Source organism: Misgurnus anguillicaudatus, chromosome 19, assembly GCF_027580225.2.
Source record: "Misgurnus anguillicaudatus chromosome 19, ASM2758022v2, whole genome shotgun sequence".
NCBI lineage: Eukaryota > Metazoa > Chordata > Actinopteri > Cypriniformes > Cobitidae > Misgurnus > Misgurnus anguillicaudatus.
The window spans coordinates 42,808,351-42,828,930 of NC_073355.2; the positions used below are offsets into that span (position 1 = coordinate 42,808,351).

Sequence of the window (20,580 nt, forward strand, 5' to 3'; positions counted from 1 at the left end):
GGGATTTCGGCGGATGCAGATATTGAAGACCTTACGGGTTGGAAAGTAAGTGGAGACTGACCTTGTATAAAGGAAGTGAAGGAAGAAGGAACGTGCTATCGTGAGTTGTTGCTGGAATTATCGTAAGGAGAAGTCAACCTAAGGAAGCGTGAGATAACAGAAGCCCCGCAGTTGTGAGTAAACGAACTCATTCATTGAATGTACTTTGCATGTATTTGACCTGGACATCTTTTAAGTGCTTTCCAGCGAGAGTCAGTGGCCCCGCCCCTGAGACGGCGTGGTGGGTGAGCCACAAGATCTTTGTGTGAGACAGCCACAGTGACGGAAAACAACTGCTAGGCCGTGTTACCATCTCCACATTCTTGTCCAGAGCGAGGCGAAGGAAGACGGGCGTCTATTGTGTGCACTGAGCGTGGTGGGTGAGTCTTGGATGTAGAAATTTCACTTTGAAGTGGTGCTGTGTATATTGCAGTGAGATTGCTGTGTCGTGTCAGACGTACCCCGCCTCCAGTCACTCGCTAGGGGCGCTGAAGAGGAAAACGGATTCTAGAATAACCCTGTGTATGATTATGCTGTGAGTGTGTTTCAGCCTTAGAAATTACGGAGTAGTTCCTGAAGTATTTTCGTAGCCAGACGCTTGGCGGACTTGTGTTAGGAGTGGCGGTGAAGATCTGTACGACTGGCGGTGTGAGTATTACCAGTTTCATTGCCACTTTATCTGTGTGCTGTTTATCATCACAGAGTCAGAGGCGAAGGAGATCCGCTGCCCCGAGGTCTCTACAAAGGGGCGCCCCGGTCCGGTTGTCGATTGCCAACGGGCGTCGAGGAAAGGGCAGCGCTCGACCCGGGTGTGACGGCGTGACACTTCCGCCCCTCTGTTGAACCAACGAGTCAGCCAAGAGGGTTTGGTCCCCGGCGCTATCTTGGAAACCACTGCCGGTCGATGCAGTACGCCTAGCCGTTATCGTAAGTCCGCCACCCCGAGAAGTATATCCTGTTCAGTCTGTCCATCAACAGGGAAGAAAGCTGTCGTCTGTGGAGGAAGAGAGAGAGAACCAGCGTGAGCTCTAAGGAGACCCGTTGTGAAGGAGAACCATACGTACCAGAAGCTGTAATCAGCGACGAGGTGAGAGAACTAACCGAGAACGATTCACTGTGCCTTTGTGTCCCAGCTGTCGTCTGTGGAGGAAGAGAGAGAGAGAACCAGTGTGAGCTCTAAAGAGACCCGTTGTGAAGGAGAACCATACGTACCAGAAGCTGTAATCAGCGACGAGGTGAGAGAACTAACCGAGAACGATTCACTGTGCCTTTGTGTCCCAGCTGTCGTCTGTGGAGGAAGAGAGAGAGAGCCAGTGTGAGCTCTAAGGAGACCCGTTGTGAAGGAGAACCATACGTGCCAGAAGCTGTAAGCAGCGACGAGGTGGGAGAACTAATTGAGAACGATTCACTGTGCCTTTGTGTCCCAGCTGTCGTCTGTGGAGGAAGAGAGAGAGAACCAGTGTGAGTTCTAAGGAGACCCGTTGTGAAGGAGAACCATACGTACCAGGAGTTGTAGTCAGCGACGAGGTGAGAGAACAAATTGGAGTTGATTCACTGCGCTTTTGTGTCCCAGCTGTTGTCTGTGGGAGAAGAGAGAGAACAAGTGTGAGCACTAAAGTAACGAGTCGAGGAGGAAAATTCATACTTACCCAGCAGCTGTAGTCGGTGGAGAGGTGAGGAGACTCTCACGAGAACGATCCACTGTGTCTTCATGCCCCAGCTGTAGCCTGTGGAGAGAAAGGGAAAACAGGAAGGGAGAGTGAGTCGACAACCAAGGAGCTGCGTGGGAAGACGGCGGAGTGCCGCGAACTACACGCAGGTACACGGACAGGAAACAGTACATACCCATATTTATTGTGATTTTATTCTGTCTCCAGGAAGGAAGAGGAGCGCGCCACGGGCAGAGGGAACCAGAGGCGAGAGCCCGTTCCCCGACGTAAACCCCCCCCCCCCTGGAGGACAGATCCTGATCTTAGTTTTAATTCCCCTTTCCCCAAGTCCCCGTATATTTTAAATATTTAAATAAATAAAGAATATTTTTTATACTTACCTGTACTCGTTGTTGTCTGGTCATTGGGTTGGTTTTGGGGACCTCCTCGAGGTGGAAGTTAGAAGGGGCGTGGCTTAAACACTAGCGGCCAGCCCCTGGCTTGTGACACATCCTTCACAAATTAAATCCAAACGGCTCCAGGATGATAAACAAAGGTCTTCTGAGGGTGATCCGTGCGGTGTTGTTGTGGAAATATCCATATTTAAAATTTTATTAACGTAATTAACTACCTTCCGGTAGCGCCGCCATCTTAGACTCAGGAGTATTAGCGTAGTGTACGCACTTTTCTTAGTGACGTATGACAAATTCGGAGGGCGGGGGGACAGAGCACCAGCAGAGAAACCTCTGTACGCTGCGTAAGCTCTCATCCTGAATGCGGATGAGTCTGGGATGGCGGCGCTACCGGAGGGTGGTTGATTACGTTAATAAAATTTTAAATATGGATGTTTCTGCAGCGGCGCCGCGCGGATTGCCCTCGGAGGACCTTTGTTTGTCATCCTGGAGCCGTTTGGATTTGATTTGTCAAGGATGGACGCACTATTTTGGGCTTGATGGTCGTGGACTGTGTGTGGACCCCGTAATATTACATTTAATCAACTGAAAGATCTAAAATATTTTCTAAAATATCAGAAAATGTGTTTGTCTGAAAAACGATGGACATACGCAACTCGGACAGCTTGGGGGTGAGTAAATCATGGGTTTAATATCATTTTTGGCTGAACTATCCCTTTAATTAAACTAAAGACACATAATAGCATGTTTTATTAAGTGTAAAATAGATTATGTTTTAAAAAGTGTAAACTGTTTGGACTGAGATCTTGTTGCTTTAAGAACATTTTCACCAGCAGGTGGCGCCATATTTATGTGTTTCGAGCGCTTCAAAACAGTGAATCATTTTTCCAAGCAATTGGTTCAATTGATTCAAAGATTTGAAAGCTTACTAAGGATGGCATTTCAGCATTTGATTAGTTTAATTTTAAAATCAAAATGTATAGATAAATGAACTATAAAATAAGGCATGAAATAGTTAAGTTGCTTCAATGCAGTAAATATCCATATTACAGGTTTTTTTCTGATGGCTTCAGCACATTTTATTGACTATTTTTGCAAAACTCTACACACAAGTAAGAAAACCCTTCAGCAAATCAGCAAAACATTGTAGTTCTCTTGCAAAAGCTATAAACCTTGCTTATCTCTTGAAACCTTTGTAATAATGGTATCTTTGTATCGAACCATTAATACACAAGCCATCACATTAATAAGCACACAATGCATCAACTACACACTGATTGTATGAATAAAAAACACATTTGGCATTTTCTTTCTCTGTGCACAAGGTAATCTGTGTCTGTTTGAGCTCATACTTTTGTCATACACTGTCAAAAATAAAGATACGAAGCTGTCACTGGGGCAGTACCCTTTAAAAAAGGTCCTAATATGTACCATTTAGGTACAAATATGTACCTTTAAAGGTACATTTTGGCAGTTCAAAGTACTAATATGCACTTTTTGGGTACAAAGGTGGACCTTTTTGAAAGGCTACTGTCCCAGTGACAACTTTTGTACCTTTATTTCTGAGAGTGTAGTTCTGTAAACATAGAGGGATCCAAACTTCATGTACTGGTGTTTATTTACATACATCAAAACAAACACAAATGTCAAAAGTCAAAACACAAAATAAAATCACTAGCCGTTTCTCAATACCAAGTTTGCCAAGTTCGGACTTGTGTCCTTCCTAGTTCGGACTTGCCAGTTCAGACTCGGAAGAACGAACTTCTGACGCGAAATGCATTCTGGGAAACTTCGCTGTCATAAGTCCACACAAGTCTCCTCTGATGCATCCTCGATAAAATGGGCGGATCAAGAACACATCCGGGGATTTTATGTGAACTTGGGCTTGATGCAAACTTTGAATTGGAACAGTATACTTGGGCCGCGACTGATGACGTTTCACAAGTCCACAAGAACGCAAGTACAGACAAGAACGCATATTGAGAAACGTCTACTGAGAGAAAATCAGTATACATCATATCGTCTCTCTGGGTCCGGCCACAAAATTTCATCTACATCACATGCAATGTCCTCTAGTCCAAGGCACCGAGGACAATATCTTCTGGAATGCCTTGTTTATGCCTTACTCATAGACCTTCCAGCGCCAGGCAGAGAAGAACGCTTCAATTGGATTCAAGAATGGAGATAGGGGGAGGTTGCGGACCAAAGCAGCCCTATGGAAACTAACATTGCCCCATATAATGACATATCTGGTCTGCTCTGGTCTCTGCACAGTAGTGAGCATGTCATGTAAGGTGTCCAGGAATGTAATAATGTGTGCAGTGTTATGGGCCTAGGATTGCATGATGGTGAACAGCACCATTTTGACTTATACACATATAGTTATGTTACTACCACCCAGGCCTGTCACATTGATGTGTCCAATAATCTTCCTGCCACGTCTCCTTCTTTTAGTGAGGTTAGAACCTGCCTCCTCCTCATCTCATGACCCATGGCATCTGCCTCTAGCTCCACCTTGCCTTGTTTTCATCCTCTTACTTCACCTAAATGTTGGCCATTCTTTGGCACTTGAATTCAATACATTTTACACATGATTTAAGGTTTAGTAACAAGATACCGTACTTCTAACTACAGTTTGTGAGTTTTCATTGTAATCACACAAGTTTGGGATGAATTTTTTTAAATAGTTGATGAAACGATGAATAATTTTAGCTGTTATGATTTTATTATAATGACGGAACATGTAGCACATGTCTGGATAGGACCACATGTACAAAACGTATTGTATTGTTAATTTACAACTTCACATATGTATAATGTAAGACCTCAGATTAACTTTTACCTTATGATACCTGTATATACATTATATATATATATATATATATATATATATATATATATATATATATATATATATATATATATATAAATCCATTTTTAACATTTTTGTCAAAACATGTTTATTATTATGCTATCACGTTATTATTCTGTTGATGGTGCTACTTAGCTGTATTTTTAAAGTTATGAAGGTTTAAATCAAAACAAATCAACTGCAACAAAACTCTTCATATATATTTTTTTAATTTATATTATTTATATATATATATATATATATATATATATATATATATATATATATATATAATGTATGTATATGTATATATTTTTTTCACATTTTTAATATGTAACAAAGGATTATACATTTTATGTGTAGAAAAACCTTTGAAAGTGAAAATGATCTGACTTTTACTGTCAAATTCCCTGATTTGTTCCAATTTCCATCGTGTCAATTTATTTGCATGGATCACTTTTGAATGAAATCATTTCCATGTGTTTTGTACTTAACGTGTACTAACATGTTTTTACCATTGGCTAAACCATAGTTTAACTATAGTAAACATGTTCTTTTTTTAATTGTAGTAAAACAAAAAGTTTACAGGTTTCTCATTCAAACACAATATAATTATCTTAAACTATCTTCTTAAACTTAAACTCAATGTTTTTACATGGCTCAGTCAAGTAGCTCAAAGCATTCACAAAAAAAAAAAATAATATATATATATATATACAAAATCCAATATCCGCAGTGTTATTCTGTCATCTTTTCTCCCTTTTTTCCCAAAACGCGATATATGCCACTCATCCTTTTCTACACAATACAATAAATCCGCTCCACATATTACAGCACACCATTCCACGCAATGTAAACAAATAATGGTGGCGCATTAAGTACACGGAATCATATATATATGATATAATTTACTACTTTACCAAGATTTTTTCCAAAAGGTTTGTTTGTTAAAACTACTTAAATGTCATATAACTAAGGCCTAGTCCTGGATTACAGTTTTTTTTTTACAGATGCTAGGACCATTTTACAATACTTATGTCACTTTTGCAAAACTCTTCACACAGTTCTTCTAACCAACTTTCAGCTTGGCAAAACAGTTCATTTCACATTCAAAATGCAGTACAACTAAAACACTTTATTCAGGTCTTAAATCAACTCATTCTTCCAGAACACTAGCAATGGTTGAGGCCGACAAACACACTTTGTCACCCACAAAACAATGACCTAAAAACACTAAAAACATGTAGCATTATACAATGTTTTCTTGTGTAAAACAAGGACACATCTCTGTTTATAATTCACTGCAATATATGTTGCTTGAATGAATCAGAAATGATGCAGAATTCTTCAATATTTTATGTAGTTTATTTATTTTTATGTTTTTGCACTGCATAATTCCAAAATACAAATATTTGTAAACACACCATCCACTGGTACAGATACAACAGTAATGCTAATCTACTCGGCTGTGGACAGCTGTGGCTGGTCCAATTGTCAAATTGTTTTTATAGCATTTAATTTTAAGATTTAAAATATGTTTCTTTACAGTTTTTTACAGACGCTAGGATACATTTCTCAAAACTTAGGTCACTTTTGCAAAACTCTTCACACAGTTCTCCTAACAAATGTTTAGATTGGCAAAGGAGTTCATTTCAAATTCAAAATGCACTACAACTACCAAAACACTTTATTCAGGTGTCCAAACAACTCATTCCTCCAGAACACTAGCAAAGGTTGACAGCCGACAAACACACTTTGTCACCCACAAAACAATGACCTAAAAAACACTAACAACATGTTGCATTATGCAATTTTTTCTCTGTTTATAATTCACTGCAATATATGTTACTGGAATGAGTCAGACATGATGCAGAATTCTTTAATATTTTATTTTTAGTTTTTTGCACTCCAAGTAATTCCAAGATACAAGAAATTGAATACACACCATCCACTGATACAGATAAAATAGTAATGCTACTCTACTCGGTCTTCTCCATTTGGCCAATTGTTTTTATAGCATTTATTTTTAAGATTTAAATATATTTCATTAAAATATTACTGTAGAAATATAGCAAATTGGTGTCTTATTCAGTTGTGTATTATGTTATTGCTTTGAACATAAGTTTAACAGTTTTGAAAACAGTATGTAAGCATTTGAAAATGGTCTGTTCGTACAAAGAGTTTTTGCCAGTTGTTGTGTCTGAGTGAGAAAACAATTCCTGAAATTTAAGAGATGTAGTCATTGAATGCATTTTGTGCCAAGGCAATGATAATTGATACTCAGTTTAGCCCACATAGACTTCTGTTCTGCTCACTGTGTGAAGAGTTTAGCAAAAGTGACCTAAGTATTAAGAAATGTGTCCTAGTGTTTGTAAAAAACTATAATTTTAAGATTTAAAATATATTCATTAAAATATTACTGTAGAAATGTATCAAATTGGTGTCTTATTCAGTTTTGTATTATGTTATTGTTTTAAACATAAGTTTAACAGTTTTGAAAACAGTATTGAATCATTTGAAAATTGGTCTGTACGTACAAAGAGTTTTGGCAGTTGTTGTGTCTGAATGAGAAAAGAATTCCTGAAATTTAAGAGATGTAGTCATTGAATGCATTTTGTGCCAAAGCAATGATAATTAATCCTCAGTTTAGCCCACATAGACTTCTGCTGTGCTCACTGTGTGAAGAGTTTAGCAAAAGTAACCTAGGTATTGAGAAATGTGTCCTAGCGTCTGTAAAAAACTGTAATCTAAAACATATCCTGGAACAGTGTTGGGTAAGTTCAGAATGATATGTAAGCAAAACGTATATATACTTTGTCTTTTTGAGAGGTAAATGTTTATGTGTAATTAATGATGACGAAAAAAGCTGAATAAGGCCACAAAACAAATACTAAACATGTTTCCATAAGACTTTTAAGAGTCTTAAATCATCAAAAACTGATTATAAATGTCAAAAACACACAGTTTTGCTTAGAAAGGCCATATGTGAGGAGGCATGAATGCTCCTAAATAATCTGTGATTGACACTAGAAACACCTTTTAGTCGAGTGTGGAGAATGTACAGTATAAACAAGGGTTTAAATGCCCAGTTTTGTGCTCCTCTTCACTTATTTTCTCCATTTTTCTTTTCCTTTCCTGACCTCAGTTTTTTGTGAGAATTTTGTGTTTTGCAAATAATGTCTTACTACCCAAACCTTTTTAAGGTTACTGGCAGTCATGGCCTAATGGAGAGTCACCAAGGCACCTTATCCCCATTTGCTCCCCGGGTGCTGCAGTGATAGCTGCCCATAGCTTCGGGTGTGTTCATGACTTCCAGTGTGTGTGTGTGTGCGTGTGTGTGTGTGTGTGTGTGCGTGTGTGCAAAGGTCGAGTATGGGCTACTGCAGGGGTGGGCAATTCTGGTCCTGGAGGGCCACAGTCCTGCAGGGTTTAGCTCCAACCCTAATCAAGCACACCTTAAAAATCTAATCAAAGTTTTCAGTATCACTTGCAAATGAAGTTCAGGTGTGCTTGATTAGGGTTGGAGCTAAACTCTGCAGGACTGTGGCCCTCCAGGACCAGAATTGCCCACCCCTGGGCTACTGTATTTGACAAACAATCACTTTGGGTTTAGGTCACTGGCAGTTTGTTTTAGCCATTCAGAAAAGCTTTTAAAGTATTAAAAATATTTTCAAACTAAATTGGTTTGTTGAATACAATTATATTTTAATGTCATTAACTTATTTTATATTTAAAGGAAAAAATGCCTCACATACAAAAACAAGGTGCGTCATTTACCCATTTACATGAGATTTTGCACACAAATTTTTCAAAGTTTGCATATTGTCCCAATGAGTTTTTGCAATATTTACATAATTTGGCTATTTGGTATTTTGAGGCACCTGAGGACAAGATTAGATGGAGACAACAACAACATTGAAAAATTACACAAGGAAATAACTGCAATGATCTAAATAACATAAATGTGGGCACCGACATCTTTGAGCTCATTTGTGTAAGACTTACGCTGAGCCACTTAAGCTAATGGTAGTCGTATTGCTAGTTACAATTGTGCCATTTTGACTGACTAGTTAGTGTTTATTATGAAATTCAATTGATGATCGGAGATTGGATCCTCATCTACAGTAGGTCACAACAATAGACAAACACAAGGTGCATAACATCGCTGTCAGGCGGAGTCCCCGTATCTCCAAAATCATATTTTTTTTAGGAAATAAAAAAAAGCTATATAAGTTTGAGTTATTAAACATTGTATCGTTAAAGTTGTTATAATGCCTTATATTGCTATCATATACTGTTGTGTACCAACATTAACACAACATTTTCCCAAAGTAATGTTTTATTGGAGATAAAAGCTTTATGATTTGGAAGCATGGAGATACAAGATTATGCTGTCATTGATAAGAATGGTATGGACACAGACGTCGCTGCTGCCAGCAGTATTAAACAAAGACTGCGGTCATGTTGAGCCTTTTGACAAGAGACAAGGCTTTAAAAGTTAACCAAAGCTGACTGTAGTGATACATCTTCCTAAACTCTATTTTAAAGGTTTAAGATCTATAAGTGATGCAATACAAACACAATGAGCTATTTATGCTGTCTAATAAGTGGAAATGAATCTAATCTGCTTGCAAACTTACCTTCATGGCTCACAGGCTTCCTTCTGCACAGAAGCATTACAGCTATCGAGTTTTAATAAAACAGGCCTACTCAAATGTACTCAAACCTAACTATTTTCACTTGTTAGTGTCTAACAAACAGAATTATTATATTAATTAATAATTAAAAGTAGTGGAAAATTGTATTGCAATTTAAATTCATGAACACCTCTCCAATAATAACTTGTTTGAACAATTCCAATCTGGTTTTCGTCCCCACCACAGCACTGAGACTGCTCTTGTGAGAATAACCAATGATTACTGTTGGCAGCTGACTCAGGGCTTTTAAGTATACTTGTCCTTCTTGACCTGAGGGCTGGATTCGAAACTTTCTCAGATAAGATACTTCTTGACAGGTTAGCTTCTATTTTTTTTCTGGCATTGCTCTGTGTTGGTTTAGGTCATATTTATCTGGACGCAGTCAGTGTATTCAATTAAAAGGTTTTAGCTCAAGAATATAGACAGTCACAACTGGTGTACCACAGGGCTCTGTTTGAGGCCCGCTTCTTTTCATTATATATATATGCTCCCTCTTGGTTATATTTTAAGGAAATATAGTGTTAATTTTCATTGCTATTGCTATTTCATTACTCCCCGAACTATTTCCCTGGCCCAAGATGGTTGTTCCTGAACTCATTGTGTTTTCTTCATTTATGTACTTGTCTTTTGCTAACCTGGCTATGCCAGACTCTCTCTCATCTATCTCTGTATCCAGGTCCAGAACACCACCAGCACCACCCTGGATTCCAGTGTATTCTGCTCCTGTTCTCACAAAAGCCGGTGTCCCCCTAAGTAATTTGTTTGGGAGGTATACCCCTGATGAGGCAGAGGACACAGAGGAAGTCACAGAGGTGTCTAATCCTCCATGGCTGCCTCATGATCTTGGTCCATGACTGCCTTATGATCCTGGTCCACGGCTGCCTCATAATCTCCAATGCTTCCTCATGATAATGGTCCACTGCTGCCTCATGATTATGGTTCGCTGCTGCCTTATGATCATGGTCTGCCCCATGACCCTGGACCATCATTGCCTCATGACCCTGGTCCATCGGGACCTCATGTCATGACCCTGGTCTGTCATTGCCCCATGACCCAGGACTGTTTGTACTCCACGGTCCGGGACTGCCTAAGCTTCACAGTCCAGGGCGCCTCTGTCCTCCGGCCAAGTCCTGCCTCTGCCTCAAGGTACTTTTAATAAAACCTTCTGCACTTGGATTCCACTCGACTCTCTTGATTTGTATATAGCAGCCCTGTTACACAGTTTTTTTTCTTTGACCAAAATTAAATAATTCAAAAATTTCAGGCGTAGTGGCTTATGGATATTCCTCACAGAATTTGTTTTACTTAAAAGTAAATGAATGTATGTGCACTTGAAATAAGTTTATGGTTTTTGTAAGTTAATAATTTAATTGAACAAAAATAGTTTATGGCTCTGAAATGCAAAATTAAAGTCATGATAGCTTGACTTTTTGAGTACAAACAGCATTAGTGCTTACAAAGTAGTACCCAGGTGCTTTGAATTACCCAAACCATGGAAAATATCTTAAAACACCTCATTAGGAAAACAGACATGCAAACTTTTTTGAGAGTAAAATCATGCATTATGCAAAACATTTTAGATGATAGGAAGGACTTGTCATCTTTTTTAATTTAGGTTTAAACAACACTGAGATAATTATTATTAAAAGCTGTGTTAAAACACATTATTGTTTCATATCTTGTCTCAAACTGACAACTTATTATTTAAATATAATTTTATTGTTTGAGTCCAAATATGACATTTGTAAGTATTTTTCATTTTGACCTTTTAAGGCTATGGACACCTGGCAGAATCCAGCTTTAAATCAATGTGGGAGCAAAAATGAAATTTGTATAATGAAGGTAGAGTTTTATTCGCGAATCTTCCAATCAGTTTAACTTACTGCTCTGTAAGAGTTGTCTACAATATCTATAGTTTCTATTGTTCTGTTCCTAGATTTTTGTCTGAAAATAAAATGTATTTTACTAACCTCCTTTAAGATCAAAGGTACAATTTAGCTTTCAACACCAAAGTTTGCTAAAAACGCATCCTTATTCCCCCTCCCTTTTATTTTTTCGCTCTTATTTCTTATAACTTTCTCATAATTAGTTATTTTAACTCATCTATTCTCTTTTTTTGTTTTTGCCAAAGGAGTAAATTATTTGATAAATGGGTTTAACCCATTGTGTATTATGTTCAGGTTTAGTGTTCTAACCATTTAAAAAAAGCTGTAAAAGTATTGCAAATGTTTTTAAACTAAACAGGTTGTATAGAAAAAATGCTATTGTCATGTGGAGTGCATTACTTACTGTTTTTATTTTTATTTTATTTTTTCTAATTGCAGGCCTTTGAAACTCTCCACAAGTGGACCTTGGCTATTGGACAACTCATTTGATTATTCTCTTCACTCCTCTGTCAGAAATTTTACGAGGAGCACCTGGTTGAGTAGCCTGGGTGCCAGCCGATCTTAGCCCCGCCCACAACATTTTGAAAAACGGGAAGATCGGTCTGGCGTTTTTCCGTTCAGGAGCTACTATGCGAGTCCCAAAACTGGCCGAAGAATCAAATTGTGAGGGCCGGATTTATACGATGATGGACAGATGATCAACAGTAACGTATCAACAACGTCACCAAAGAGCGCGCGTGTTCAATCTGTTTACAATGAAATGGCTGCCGCTGGAGAATTCAGATGTGTGGAATCTGACATTGAGTCTGTTCTAAGAGATATCGACAGAGCGTTTTTTTTTTAAAAAAGAGGAACAGAGAAACGCGATCAAGGCATTTGTTTATGTTTTCGCCGTCCTTCCTACGGGATTTGGCAGAAGTTGGTCGCCCTTATGGAGGACAAAGTTAAAGAAGCAACTGAAATAGGTATCACGGCGATGCAACTCGGCGTGCACGACAAGATGGATATAATTAGCGGTCGTTGCCAGCTTCCTTTCGGAAGCCCGGAATCGTGACTGCTGAATAAGTGGAGGGACATGCTAGGCTCCGATATTTTTCAAGCCAACGTAACGTTAATGGGTATCGTCGTGGATGAAGTTCACCTAACGTAAAAATGGTAAGAGATAGTCTTACTGTATGACTTAGTAAATACTTAATGTTGTGATATAAATGAAATGTTGTAAACATAGTAGGTGTTGATGTACCTTCGCTAACTCAGACTTAGTATAATTACAATGATGTTAGTATCATTGTAGCGAAATAACTAGCAGTTCGGTCAGGCTGCTAAAGACGCCATTTCAACATAAGTCACACACTCCGTTGCTCTGATTGGTCATATGTCTATCCAATTGAGTGCAGAGGCATTTTTCGGTTGAGACACGCCTCATAATTATAGCCCAATGGAGCGGTATCAGACTCAAATTCTGACTAGAATTGAGTATGACAACGTCAGGCTACTGGTTGAGGCAAATTTATGGTGAAATGATGTGTCTTTCCACTTCCGTATTATGGCCCCAAAGGTGCTCACTGGAACATTCAGTAGCCTAGAAATGCACATATAATCAATGCCATCAATTAGTCAGCTGCAAATATGGTTTGACTCTTAAAAATTCTAACAAAAGGTTTCCCAGATAGCATGCAACCATTAAAACTATGTTAAAAATCGTTGATTTGTCAATGTTAATACCATTGAATCAATATCAGGTTTGCACCCTCCGTCAATATTGAAAAAACATTGAAATTTCAACAAATCACCACTATCGCGATCAGTGTCTACTTCAGTTGGGCCCTCCACTCTTGTGTTTTAATGTCAAGTTTTCTTTGTCTGTTGAAGCAGTGTTTTAAAGTACATCTGCTATTGCAAAGAAAACAAAGCTCTAATGTTATCAAGTAGTTTAATTCTTGTAGACATATCTAAATTATATTAATGAAATACTGTTAAAGTTTTGCAAAAGTTATTATGGTACTAGTTGGAAACAGTGGCAGGTCTGTTATTTTGAGGATTATAAAAACGGTGATCAACGGTGATGATCAAACAAAAGAAAGCTTCATGCTGCAATGCATGCTGGGTATCATGGTAGTACTAAACTAATTTATGGTTCCCAGCATGCATTGCAGTTGATCGTTTTATATGAATTTGTTTGATGATTGTCACCATTGTTGAGATTTGTAGGATGAGTAATGATGTCTGAATGTGTCAGCAGTTTTTCTGCTTATCTTGTCACAGTGGATTTACAAACCAGAACAATTATAATAGTCAAAAATAGATCAACATAATCATATAAAGCAGCTTAATTTTATATCATCTTGACATCTTCAAAGAAAGCAATCAGTTTCAACCTAACTTTGAAACACATCTTTCATTTCCGATGCACATATGTTACTACACAAACGGGTAGAAGAAAAGAAAGATTTAACTTGAATATCCAGAGTCAAGGACCCAACTAAAGCGGACACTGATCGCGGTAATGGCGATTTGTTGAAATTTTAGTGTTTTTTCGGTATTGGTGGAGGGTGCAAACCTGATGTTGATTCAATGCAATTAACATTGACAAATCAACTGTTTTTAACATTGTTTCAATGGTTTGCATGCTATCTGGGTTCTTTGAGGTTTACAGTAGCATCAGATGCACTAAAAAACATACTTAAAGTTTACCAAAGTTTGACTTCAAGAAAGGCTCAATTTTCAAAATGGGGCCGTCAGATCCTTAAAATGACCATTACTCCATTGTATTCCCCCTAAACCAGGAATACTGGTGCCAGATACATGTTTTGGCCATGTGATATTCTAATTAGCATATTTGAATAATAGATGAGTGATTACATGTACAATTATATATTAAAGAAATTGGTTAAAAGCATATTTATGCGCGAAACAAGTACAAGAAATTGCATATTTCTCTTTTCCCATATTGTTTTGCCTAGTGTTGGTGGTTTCTGTAGTTCATAACCATTTTTTTGATTCCATTAAAAAATTAATTCATTAGAACTCGGTCGCCTGCGAACGTCTGGGGCCAGGGTGATGTGGGGCACGCTGAATGTGCGATGGCCGGGCAGCGGCTCCTCCACAGCTTCCCGATCGCTTTCATGCTGGGCGATGGCGCCTCCGTTCCCCCGTTCACGGTCCGTGAAGCTGCATCGCGTGGGTTGCTAGCTTTTTGCACACCTCGGTCGCTTGTGGACGTCCGGAGCCAGGGTGAAGTGGGCGCTGTACCTCGCATTGGATCTGCTAAAACCGGGTATCAACTCCTCCACAGCTCCCCGCTCAGGTGAGGACAGGTCAGAAAAGCATATATCAGATGAATCCGCCATTAGATCGGAAAATGCTAGCTTCAGCCGGCACCGTTTGTTGATGCTAGCGGGCTATATGCTAACACTGGGTGTTTATTAGTGATAAATAGTTTAACGAGGTAGTACTGCTCAATAATCGTCACGGTAAAGTATTCCTAGGATAAACTAATAAGTTATATTATATAAATAGGAATAAGATAGTAAGAAAAAAGGATTTATGTGATGAACTCGATAGAGCTCTGATGCACGATCTGTTCAGCATACTAAAGGAATTAAGATTTTCTCCTTTGACTCCTTTGAGAATACTCATTGAAGAACCCAAGAATATCAGCTAAAGGCTTGAGGACATTGTTGGGACTGGCAGACATAAATTGTTAGATTTATATAGCACTTTTCTGCAGCACTCAAAGTGTTTTACATGAATGTGGGATTCTTCTCAACCACCACCAATGTGCAGCATCTCCTGGATGAGGCGACAGTAGCCATATTGCACCAGAATGCTCACCAACACAGCTTATTAGTGGAGAGGAGACTGAGTGATATATTGCCAATTACAGTTTTTCTCAATCAAATTTGAAGCATTTCTCCAAACTCAGATCACTGTTCTCAAAACAGTTTAGGGTGGGGGGAGAGGAGGAGGAGAATGTGAGATAGGAGGAGAGGGTGAGAGAAGGAGGAGATGGTGGGAGAAGAGTTGAGGGAGAACAGGGAGCAGTAGAGCGAGAAGAGCCAGATTGGATGGCAATGGTAAGGTGGGAAGTGAAAATGTACAAAGAGATGAACAAAGAGGAAGGGTAGAATGAGAGGGATGAGAGATAGAAAGTACAGGCAGTTGCAAATAAAATCAGAGCCATCCTAATTGACCATGTTATAAATCATGACCCCCCCCCCCCCTTCAGAGATGCTGCAGTGGCTTCCATTATTTGTACATTTCAGTGGGGAAAAACGGTAAGTATACTTTTCTAGGAATACTGTATGTGTCTAGTTTAGAGTCTTGTACATTTCTGGTTCTTTCTCTACTGTAAATGTTTCTATTTGTAACATAATTTTTTTCAGAATTGAAGTTCGAGAACATGTTGGTGGATGAACCAGACTATTTTCAAATGAACAAGAACATGCCATTGTTGACATTGTTGAATTTTGTCCATATAGACCATTTCAAAAGATGTAAACAACACTGGTCCAGAAACACTTCCTGTTACAGTTTGTGACAGTATTTTGTTTATTTCACATATATCAGTATCTTTAAGATGTTTGTTAAACTTCAGTTAATTCAGTTCTATATGTTCTGTTGGTTTATTTTATCCCAACGTTTATCTAGTGTTAAAAAACTGAAACAGGAAGTGCTTCTGGACCAGTGTTGTTTACATCTTTTTAAATGGTCTATACTATTACACTCTGGAAAAAATCAGGATACAGTAGTGCTGTGTCAAAATGGAAGAACTCAATGATCATCAACATGTTTTCTTTTATCCCTTTTAAACTCTAGAGGATTCTGGAGTTAGATAGCAGTGGAACTTATTATGAGTACCTGTATGTTGATGAAGTTGGCTTTAATCTTCACAAAAAAAGGAATCAATGTTTAAACACTACCCACATTTCAGAATTGAGTTCCTTCACCCATATTCTCCTTTCCTTGATCCAATTGAGGAGTTCTTCTCCTCTTGGAGATGGAAAATCTACAATTGCAACCCTTACAACCAGGGAGTCTTCTTCAAGCAATGGAAGGCCTGGGGAGATGTTGAAACAGAATCTTGTCAAGGATGGATTCAACATTCATGCAGTATTTTTCCAAAGATGCATGGGTCATGAGAATATATTGTGTTGTAGATAAAATTATTTGGTCAGATGTAATTCAGAGAGATAATCAATAAAATTCATTGTTGTAGTGATTGCAGTGCATTTATTAATATTTGTAAAAATATTTTATGGACTGTTAAAACAAAAGTTGAATTGTTTGTGGAAAATACTTTGGCGCAAAAAGGGCACAGCTTACCAACATCAAAACATCATCCCAACAGTAAGTCTGGTGGAGGGAACATCATGATTTGGGCATGCTTTGTGGCCTCAGGGCCTGGACCACTTGCCATCATCAAGTTGGAAATTAATTCCCAAGTTTAACAAAATATGCTACAGGATAATGTCAGGGCGGCTTTCCACCAGTTGAGACTCAGTAGAAGTTGTTTGGTAAATGGTAAATGGTAAATGGACTGCATTTATATAGCGCTTTTAACAGACCTATGGCCATCCAAAGCGCTTTACAATTAGCCTCACATTCACCTATTCACTCAACCATTCATACACCGACGGCAGTGTCAGCCATGCAAGGCGCCAGCCACTCGTCGGGAGCAGCTGGGGTTAGGTGTTTTGCTCAAGGACACCTCGACACTTGGTCTGGTGGAGCCGGGGATTGAACCACCAACCTTTCGGTTTGTAGACAACCTACATGAACCACTAGGCCACTGCCGCCCCCAGGACAATGACCTTAAGCATCAAAAGTAAATCCACCACACACTGGGACAAAATGTGACATTTGAATTGGACTAGTCAAAGCCTAGACCTTAAAATGTGGAATTACCTCAAGAGAGCGATTCATACCAGACATCCTATAAACATGTCTGAGTTAAACCGATTTTGCTATTAAAGTTATTCAAGCTATTAAATTTAAGGGTTAACTTACATTTCACTAACATTTTCCTCCACTGTGAATGTTTAACTAGAATTATTTGTGTGTTGTCAACTTATGCACATTGTGTTTGTCTATTGTTGTGACCTAGATGAGGATCCAATCTAATTTAAGACAAATCACTGTAGAAAACCACTTCAATTCACATACAATACTTTTCTTGCCACTATAGACCGTTTCAGCACTAACAACATAAACAAGTGGCTGTCGCGGTCCGCACTTAACATCCGGTAAACTCCGCTAAGAATAAAATACAACAAAGTTCTTTAAACGTAGTTTATTTATTTAACAAGCAAAAAACAACACACAGACTACCTAGGAAACCAAAACATTTGTTATTTTCGACGAGGCATTTGTCACGGAGTGACTTTTAGGGGGGAACCAAAGGTGAGAAGAAAAGTTCCGCCTGGACTGCATTGAAGAAACACCCGCCACTTCCGGGAAACCCCGGACAACGCAAATCAAGCGTAACCCACAGCAGGTGTGTCCAACAACGTGGCGATCGCCGATTGGGCGGTTTGAACGCTGAGGGGAGTATAAAGGGAGCGTTAAGGATACAGGAAGTGGTAGTTGTTTGGGAAGAAAGACGGAGTGCTCGAGAACTGCAGTAGGGCGAAACAGGCAGCGGCATCTTGTGGATTCGCTAAGCGAATGGGACGATTGGGAATCGACTACCAAAGCAGGTTTGAGAAAAAAGGAGTTTGAGGAGAAGTATACTTACCAGTTGTGTGTGTTACATTGAAGGCTTTGTGGGAAGACGATACCAGGGCAAAATCAAAACAACACTTCCGGGCATCGGGTGAGTTGTCTGGAAAGAGAGAGAAGGAGGATTAATACTACAGGAACAGTGAGTAAATTGGATTGCTTACAAGACGAGTGGGCGAGCCGAAGCATAGTAGGGCTATCGGACGTTATCTATGGTGGCTACAACTGGATCACCGATTGTGCTAGCGGCCTTAATCCCTTCCAGGGCAGATCCCGACCAGGCGTGGAGTATCGACCATATAAAGTCACTGAAGTGTGTGTAGTGCAGTGGGTGAGTCTGTCTTTGACGTGTGTGCACCTGAAGTCTTGCAGTGCTGTGCCGTGTCTCTTGCTGTCTGTACTCGCCCTCCAGGTCAAGAGGATCCCTGCTGGAGAGACAGTAAGCTGCCGCGGTGGTGGCCATTTATTCTATACCTGCCAACTTATAACTCCGAACCCCGGTTTCAGCCTGAAGAAGGCAGAGTGAGAACGCCAGTTAAGGTACTGGGGAAAGCCATACTGTTGGAGGGAAGTATTGAAACCGTCATAAGAGAACCTGACCGCTGTGTGCATATCTTGTATTGTGGAGCAAGTCCAGCTGTTCGCTCTACCATGTGGACTTCTGCGCTATCTGTAGAAAGAGGGGAAGCGGGCGTTTTCGCCCAGCAGCACGGACCCGAGGTAACCAACCTATCCGGACTCGTCTACTCGGACAACATCGGCCATACCCGGCCCAACGAGCAGCAGCTTGGAGTTGGAAAACCCCCCTCCTCGCCCTTAAATGAAGCCAAGAGGTGACGTATGGTTTCCCTATCTATCTGTTAGTACCAATATCATAAGCCCTGTAAGCCAGCGTAAAGATCCAGTGACGCTATTGAATACTTACCTGTAAGAACGAGATAAAAGCCAACTTACCTTGCATTAGTCCTATGAGCCCAGAGTGAAGATTCATCAACACTATCGATCACTTACCTGTAGGAACGAGGTAAAAGCTAATCACCCTGTATAAGTCTTGTCTGTCCAGTGTGAAGATTCAGTCCCTCCAGGGAGTGCCCCCCCCCATGTACACGAGTCAAAGACTACATACCTCGAACTCTCCCTGCCCGTCATACATGACGACCCGGCCCCCAGCGGATCCAGTTGGAACTATACATACCCCTTCTACTTACCGGTGCCCTCAGGAACCTCTGTGTAGTACAAGGTGTTCGCCGAGAAGTTCACTGGAGTGGAGGTGTTGTCCGGGCGTCCCGCGAAGTCAGACCTGAGGAACAAACCACTCACCCAGTAACAGGTAGTTGTTCTCCGCCTTCCCCATTATTCATCGTGTGTTTCTGTCTGCCTTCGGGAGAAGAGAAGGGCGCCACGAGGAAACAAACTCAGAATAGAGGATCAAGGGTCCATCAGGAGTTGATAGGAGTTCTGCGAAAAGGGACGAAGGAGCTCCGTCCCTCTCTCCCCCTGTGGTCACTTACCCTTGGCGTCCAGCCCCCTCAGGCCTAGTCTCCTCCCAGTATGTGTTCTGTCCAATAGTTACCCAGCATTGGGTTAAAAATAACCCAAAAAATATAGAGTGTACCTTTGTTTATATATCTTAATTAATATCAACTATTACACTTAGCTAACGTTAGGATACTGTAAAAATTGAGTAATGTAAAATTAATGTATACAATGTTAGCTACAAGTCCTTGAATTCTTTGCCTGGCTGCCAAACCTTTCCACACATGTATAATCCATGCTCATCATTTGTTTCAGAGATCAGCTTTAATAGCCACTAGCCAGACAGATAAATAAATACACACCAATAGTTCACTTCGTAACCATTACAACGCTCGTGCATCCGATGAAACAGCCTATAGATGTTTTTAAGTGATAATTTGCATACATTAGTAACACATGTAAAGTTGGTGTTAACATATAAAGTGTGTTTTAGAAGAGTGTTGACTGACTCGCCCTTTACAGAAGAGATGAAGATTGTTGTGTTTGCTCTTCTCCTCTCAGCTCATTGTGAGCAGACAACAGCTCTGAAAAGAAAACACTTTTATTTTACTAATGGCACAACATGGACACAAGCTCAAAGCTTTTGCAGAACATACTATGTAGATATGTCCAGTCTTGACAGCCAGGTGGAAATAGCAGCGTTAAACACTGCAACTGGTATTGCAAGTGGCAGTGGGTACACAGAAAGCTGGGTTGGTCTGAAGATCTCCTCTACAGACATCTGGGAGTGGAGTGATGGAGGCAATAGAAGTTTTATCAAATGGGCAAGCACAGACCCAAATGGATCTG

General features: G+C 39.8%; 1 protein-coding gene and 1 long non-coding RNA gene across 2 annotated transcripts in view; both read right to left on the minus strand.

The window, feature by feature from the left end:
* The window catches only part of LOC141351161 (uncharacterized), a 510,144-nt gene that overhangs the window by 155,443 nt on the left and 334,121 nt on the right, over positions 1-20,580 (minus strand). The window lies entirely within an intron of this gene.
* LOC141350924 (uncharacterized) lies at positions 797-1,197 on the minus strand. Its single transcript, XR_012359013.1, has 2 exons — positions 1,141-1,197; positions 797-1,033 (listed from the first exon to the last, which is right to left on the minus strand). It is a non-coding gene; the product is annotated as an uncharacterized lncRNA (long non-coding RNA).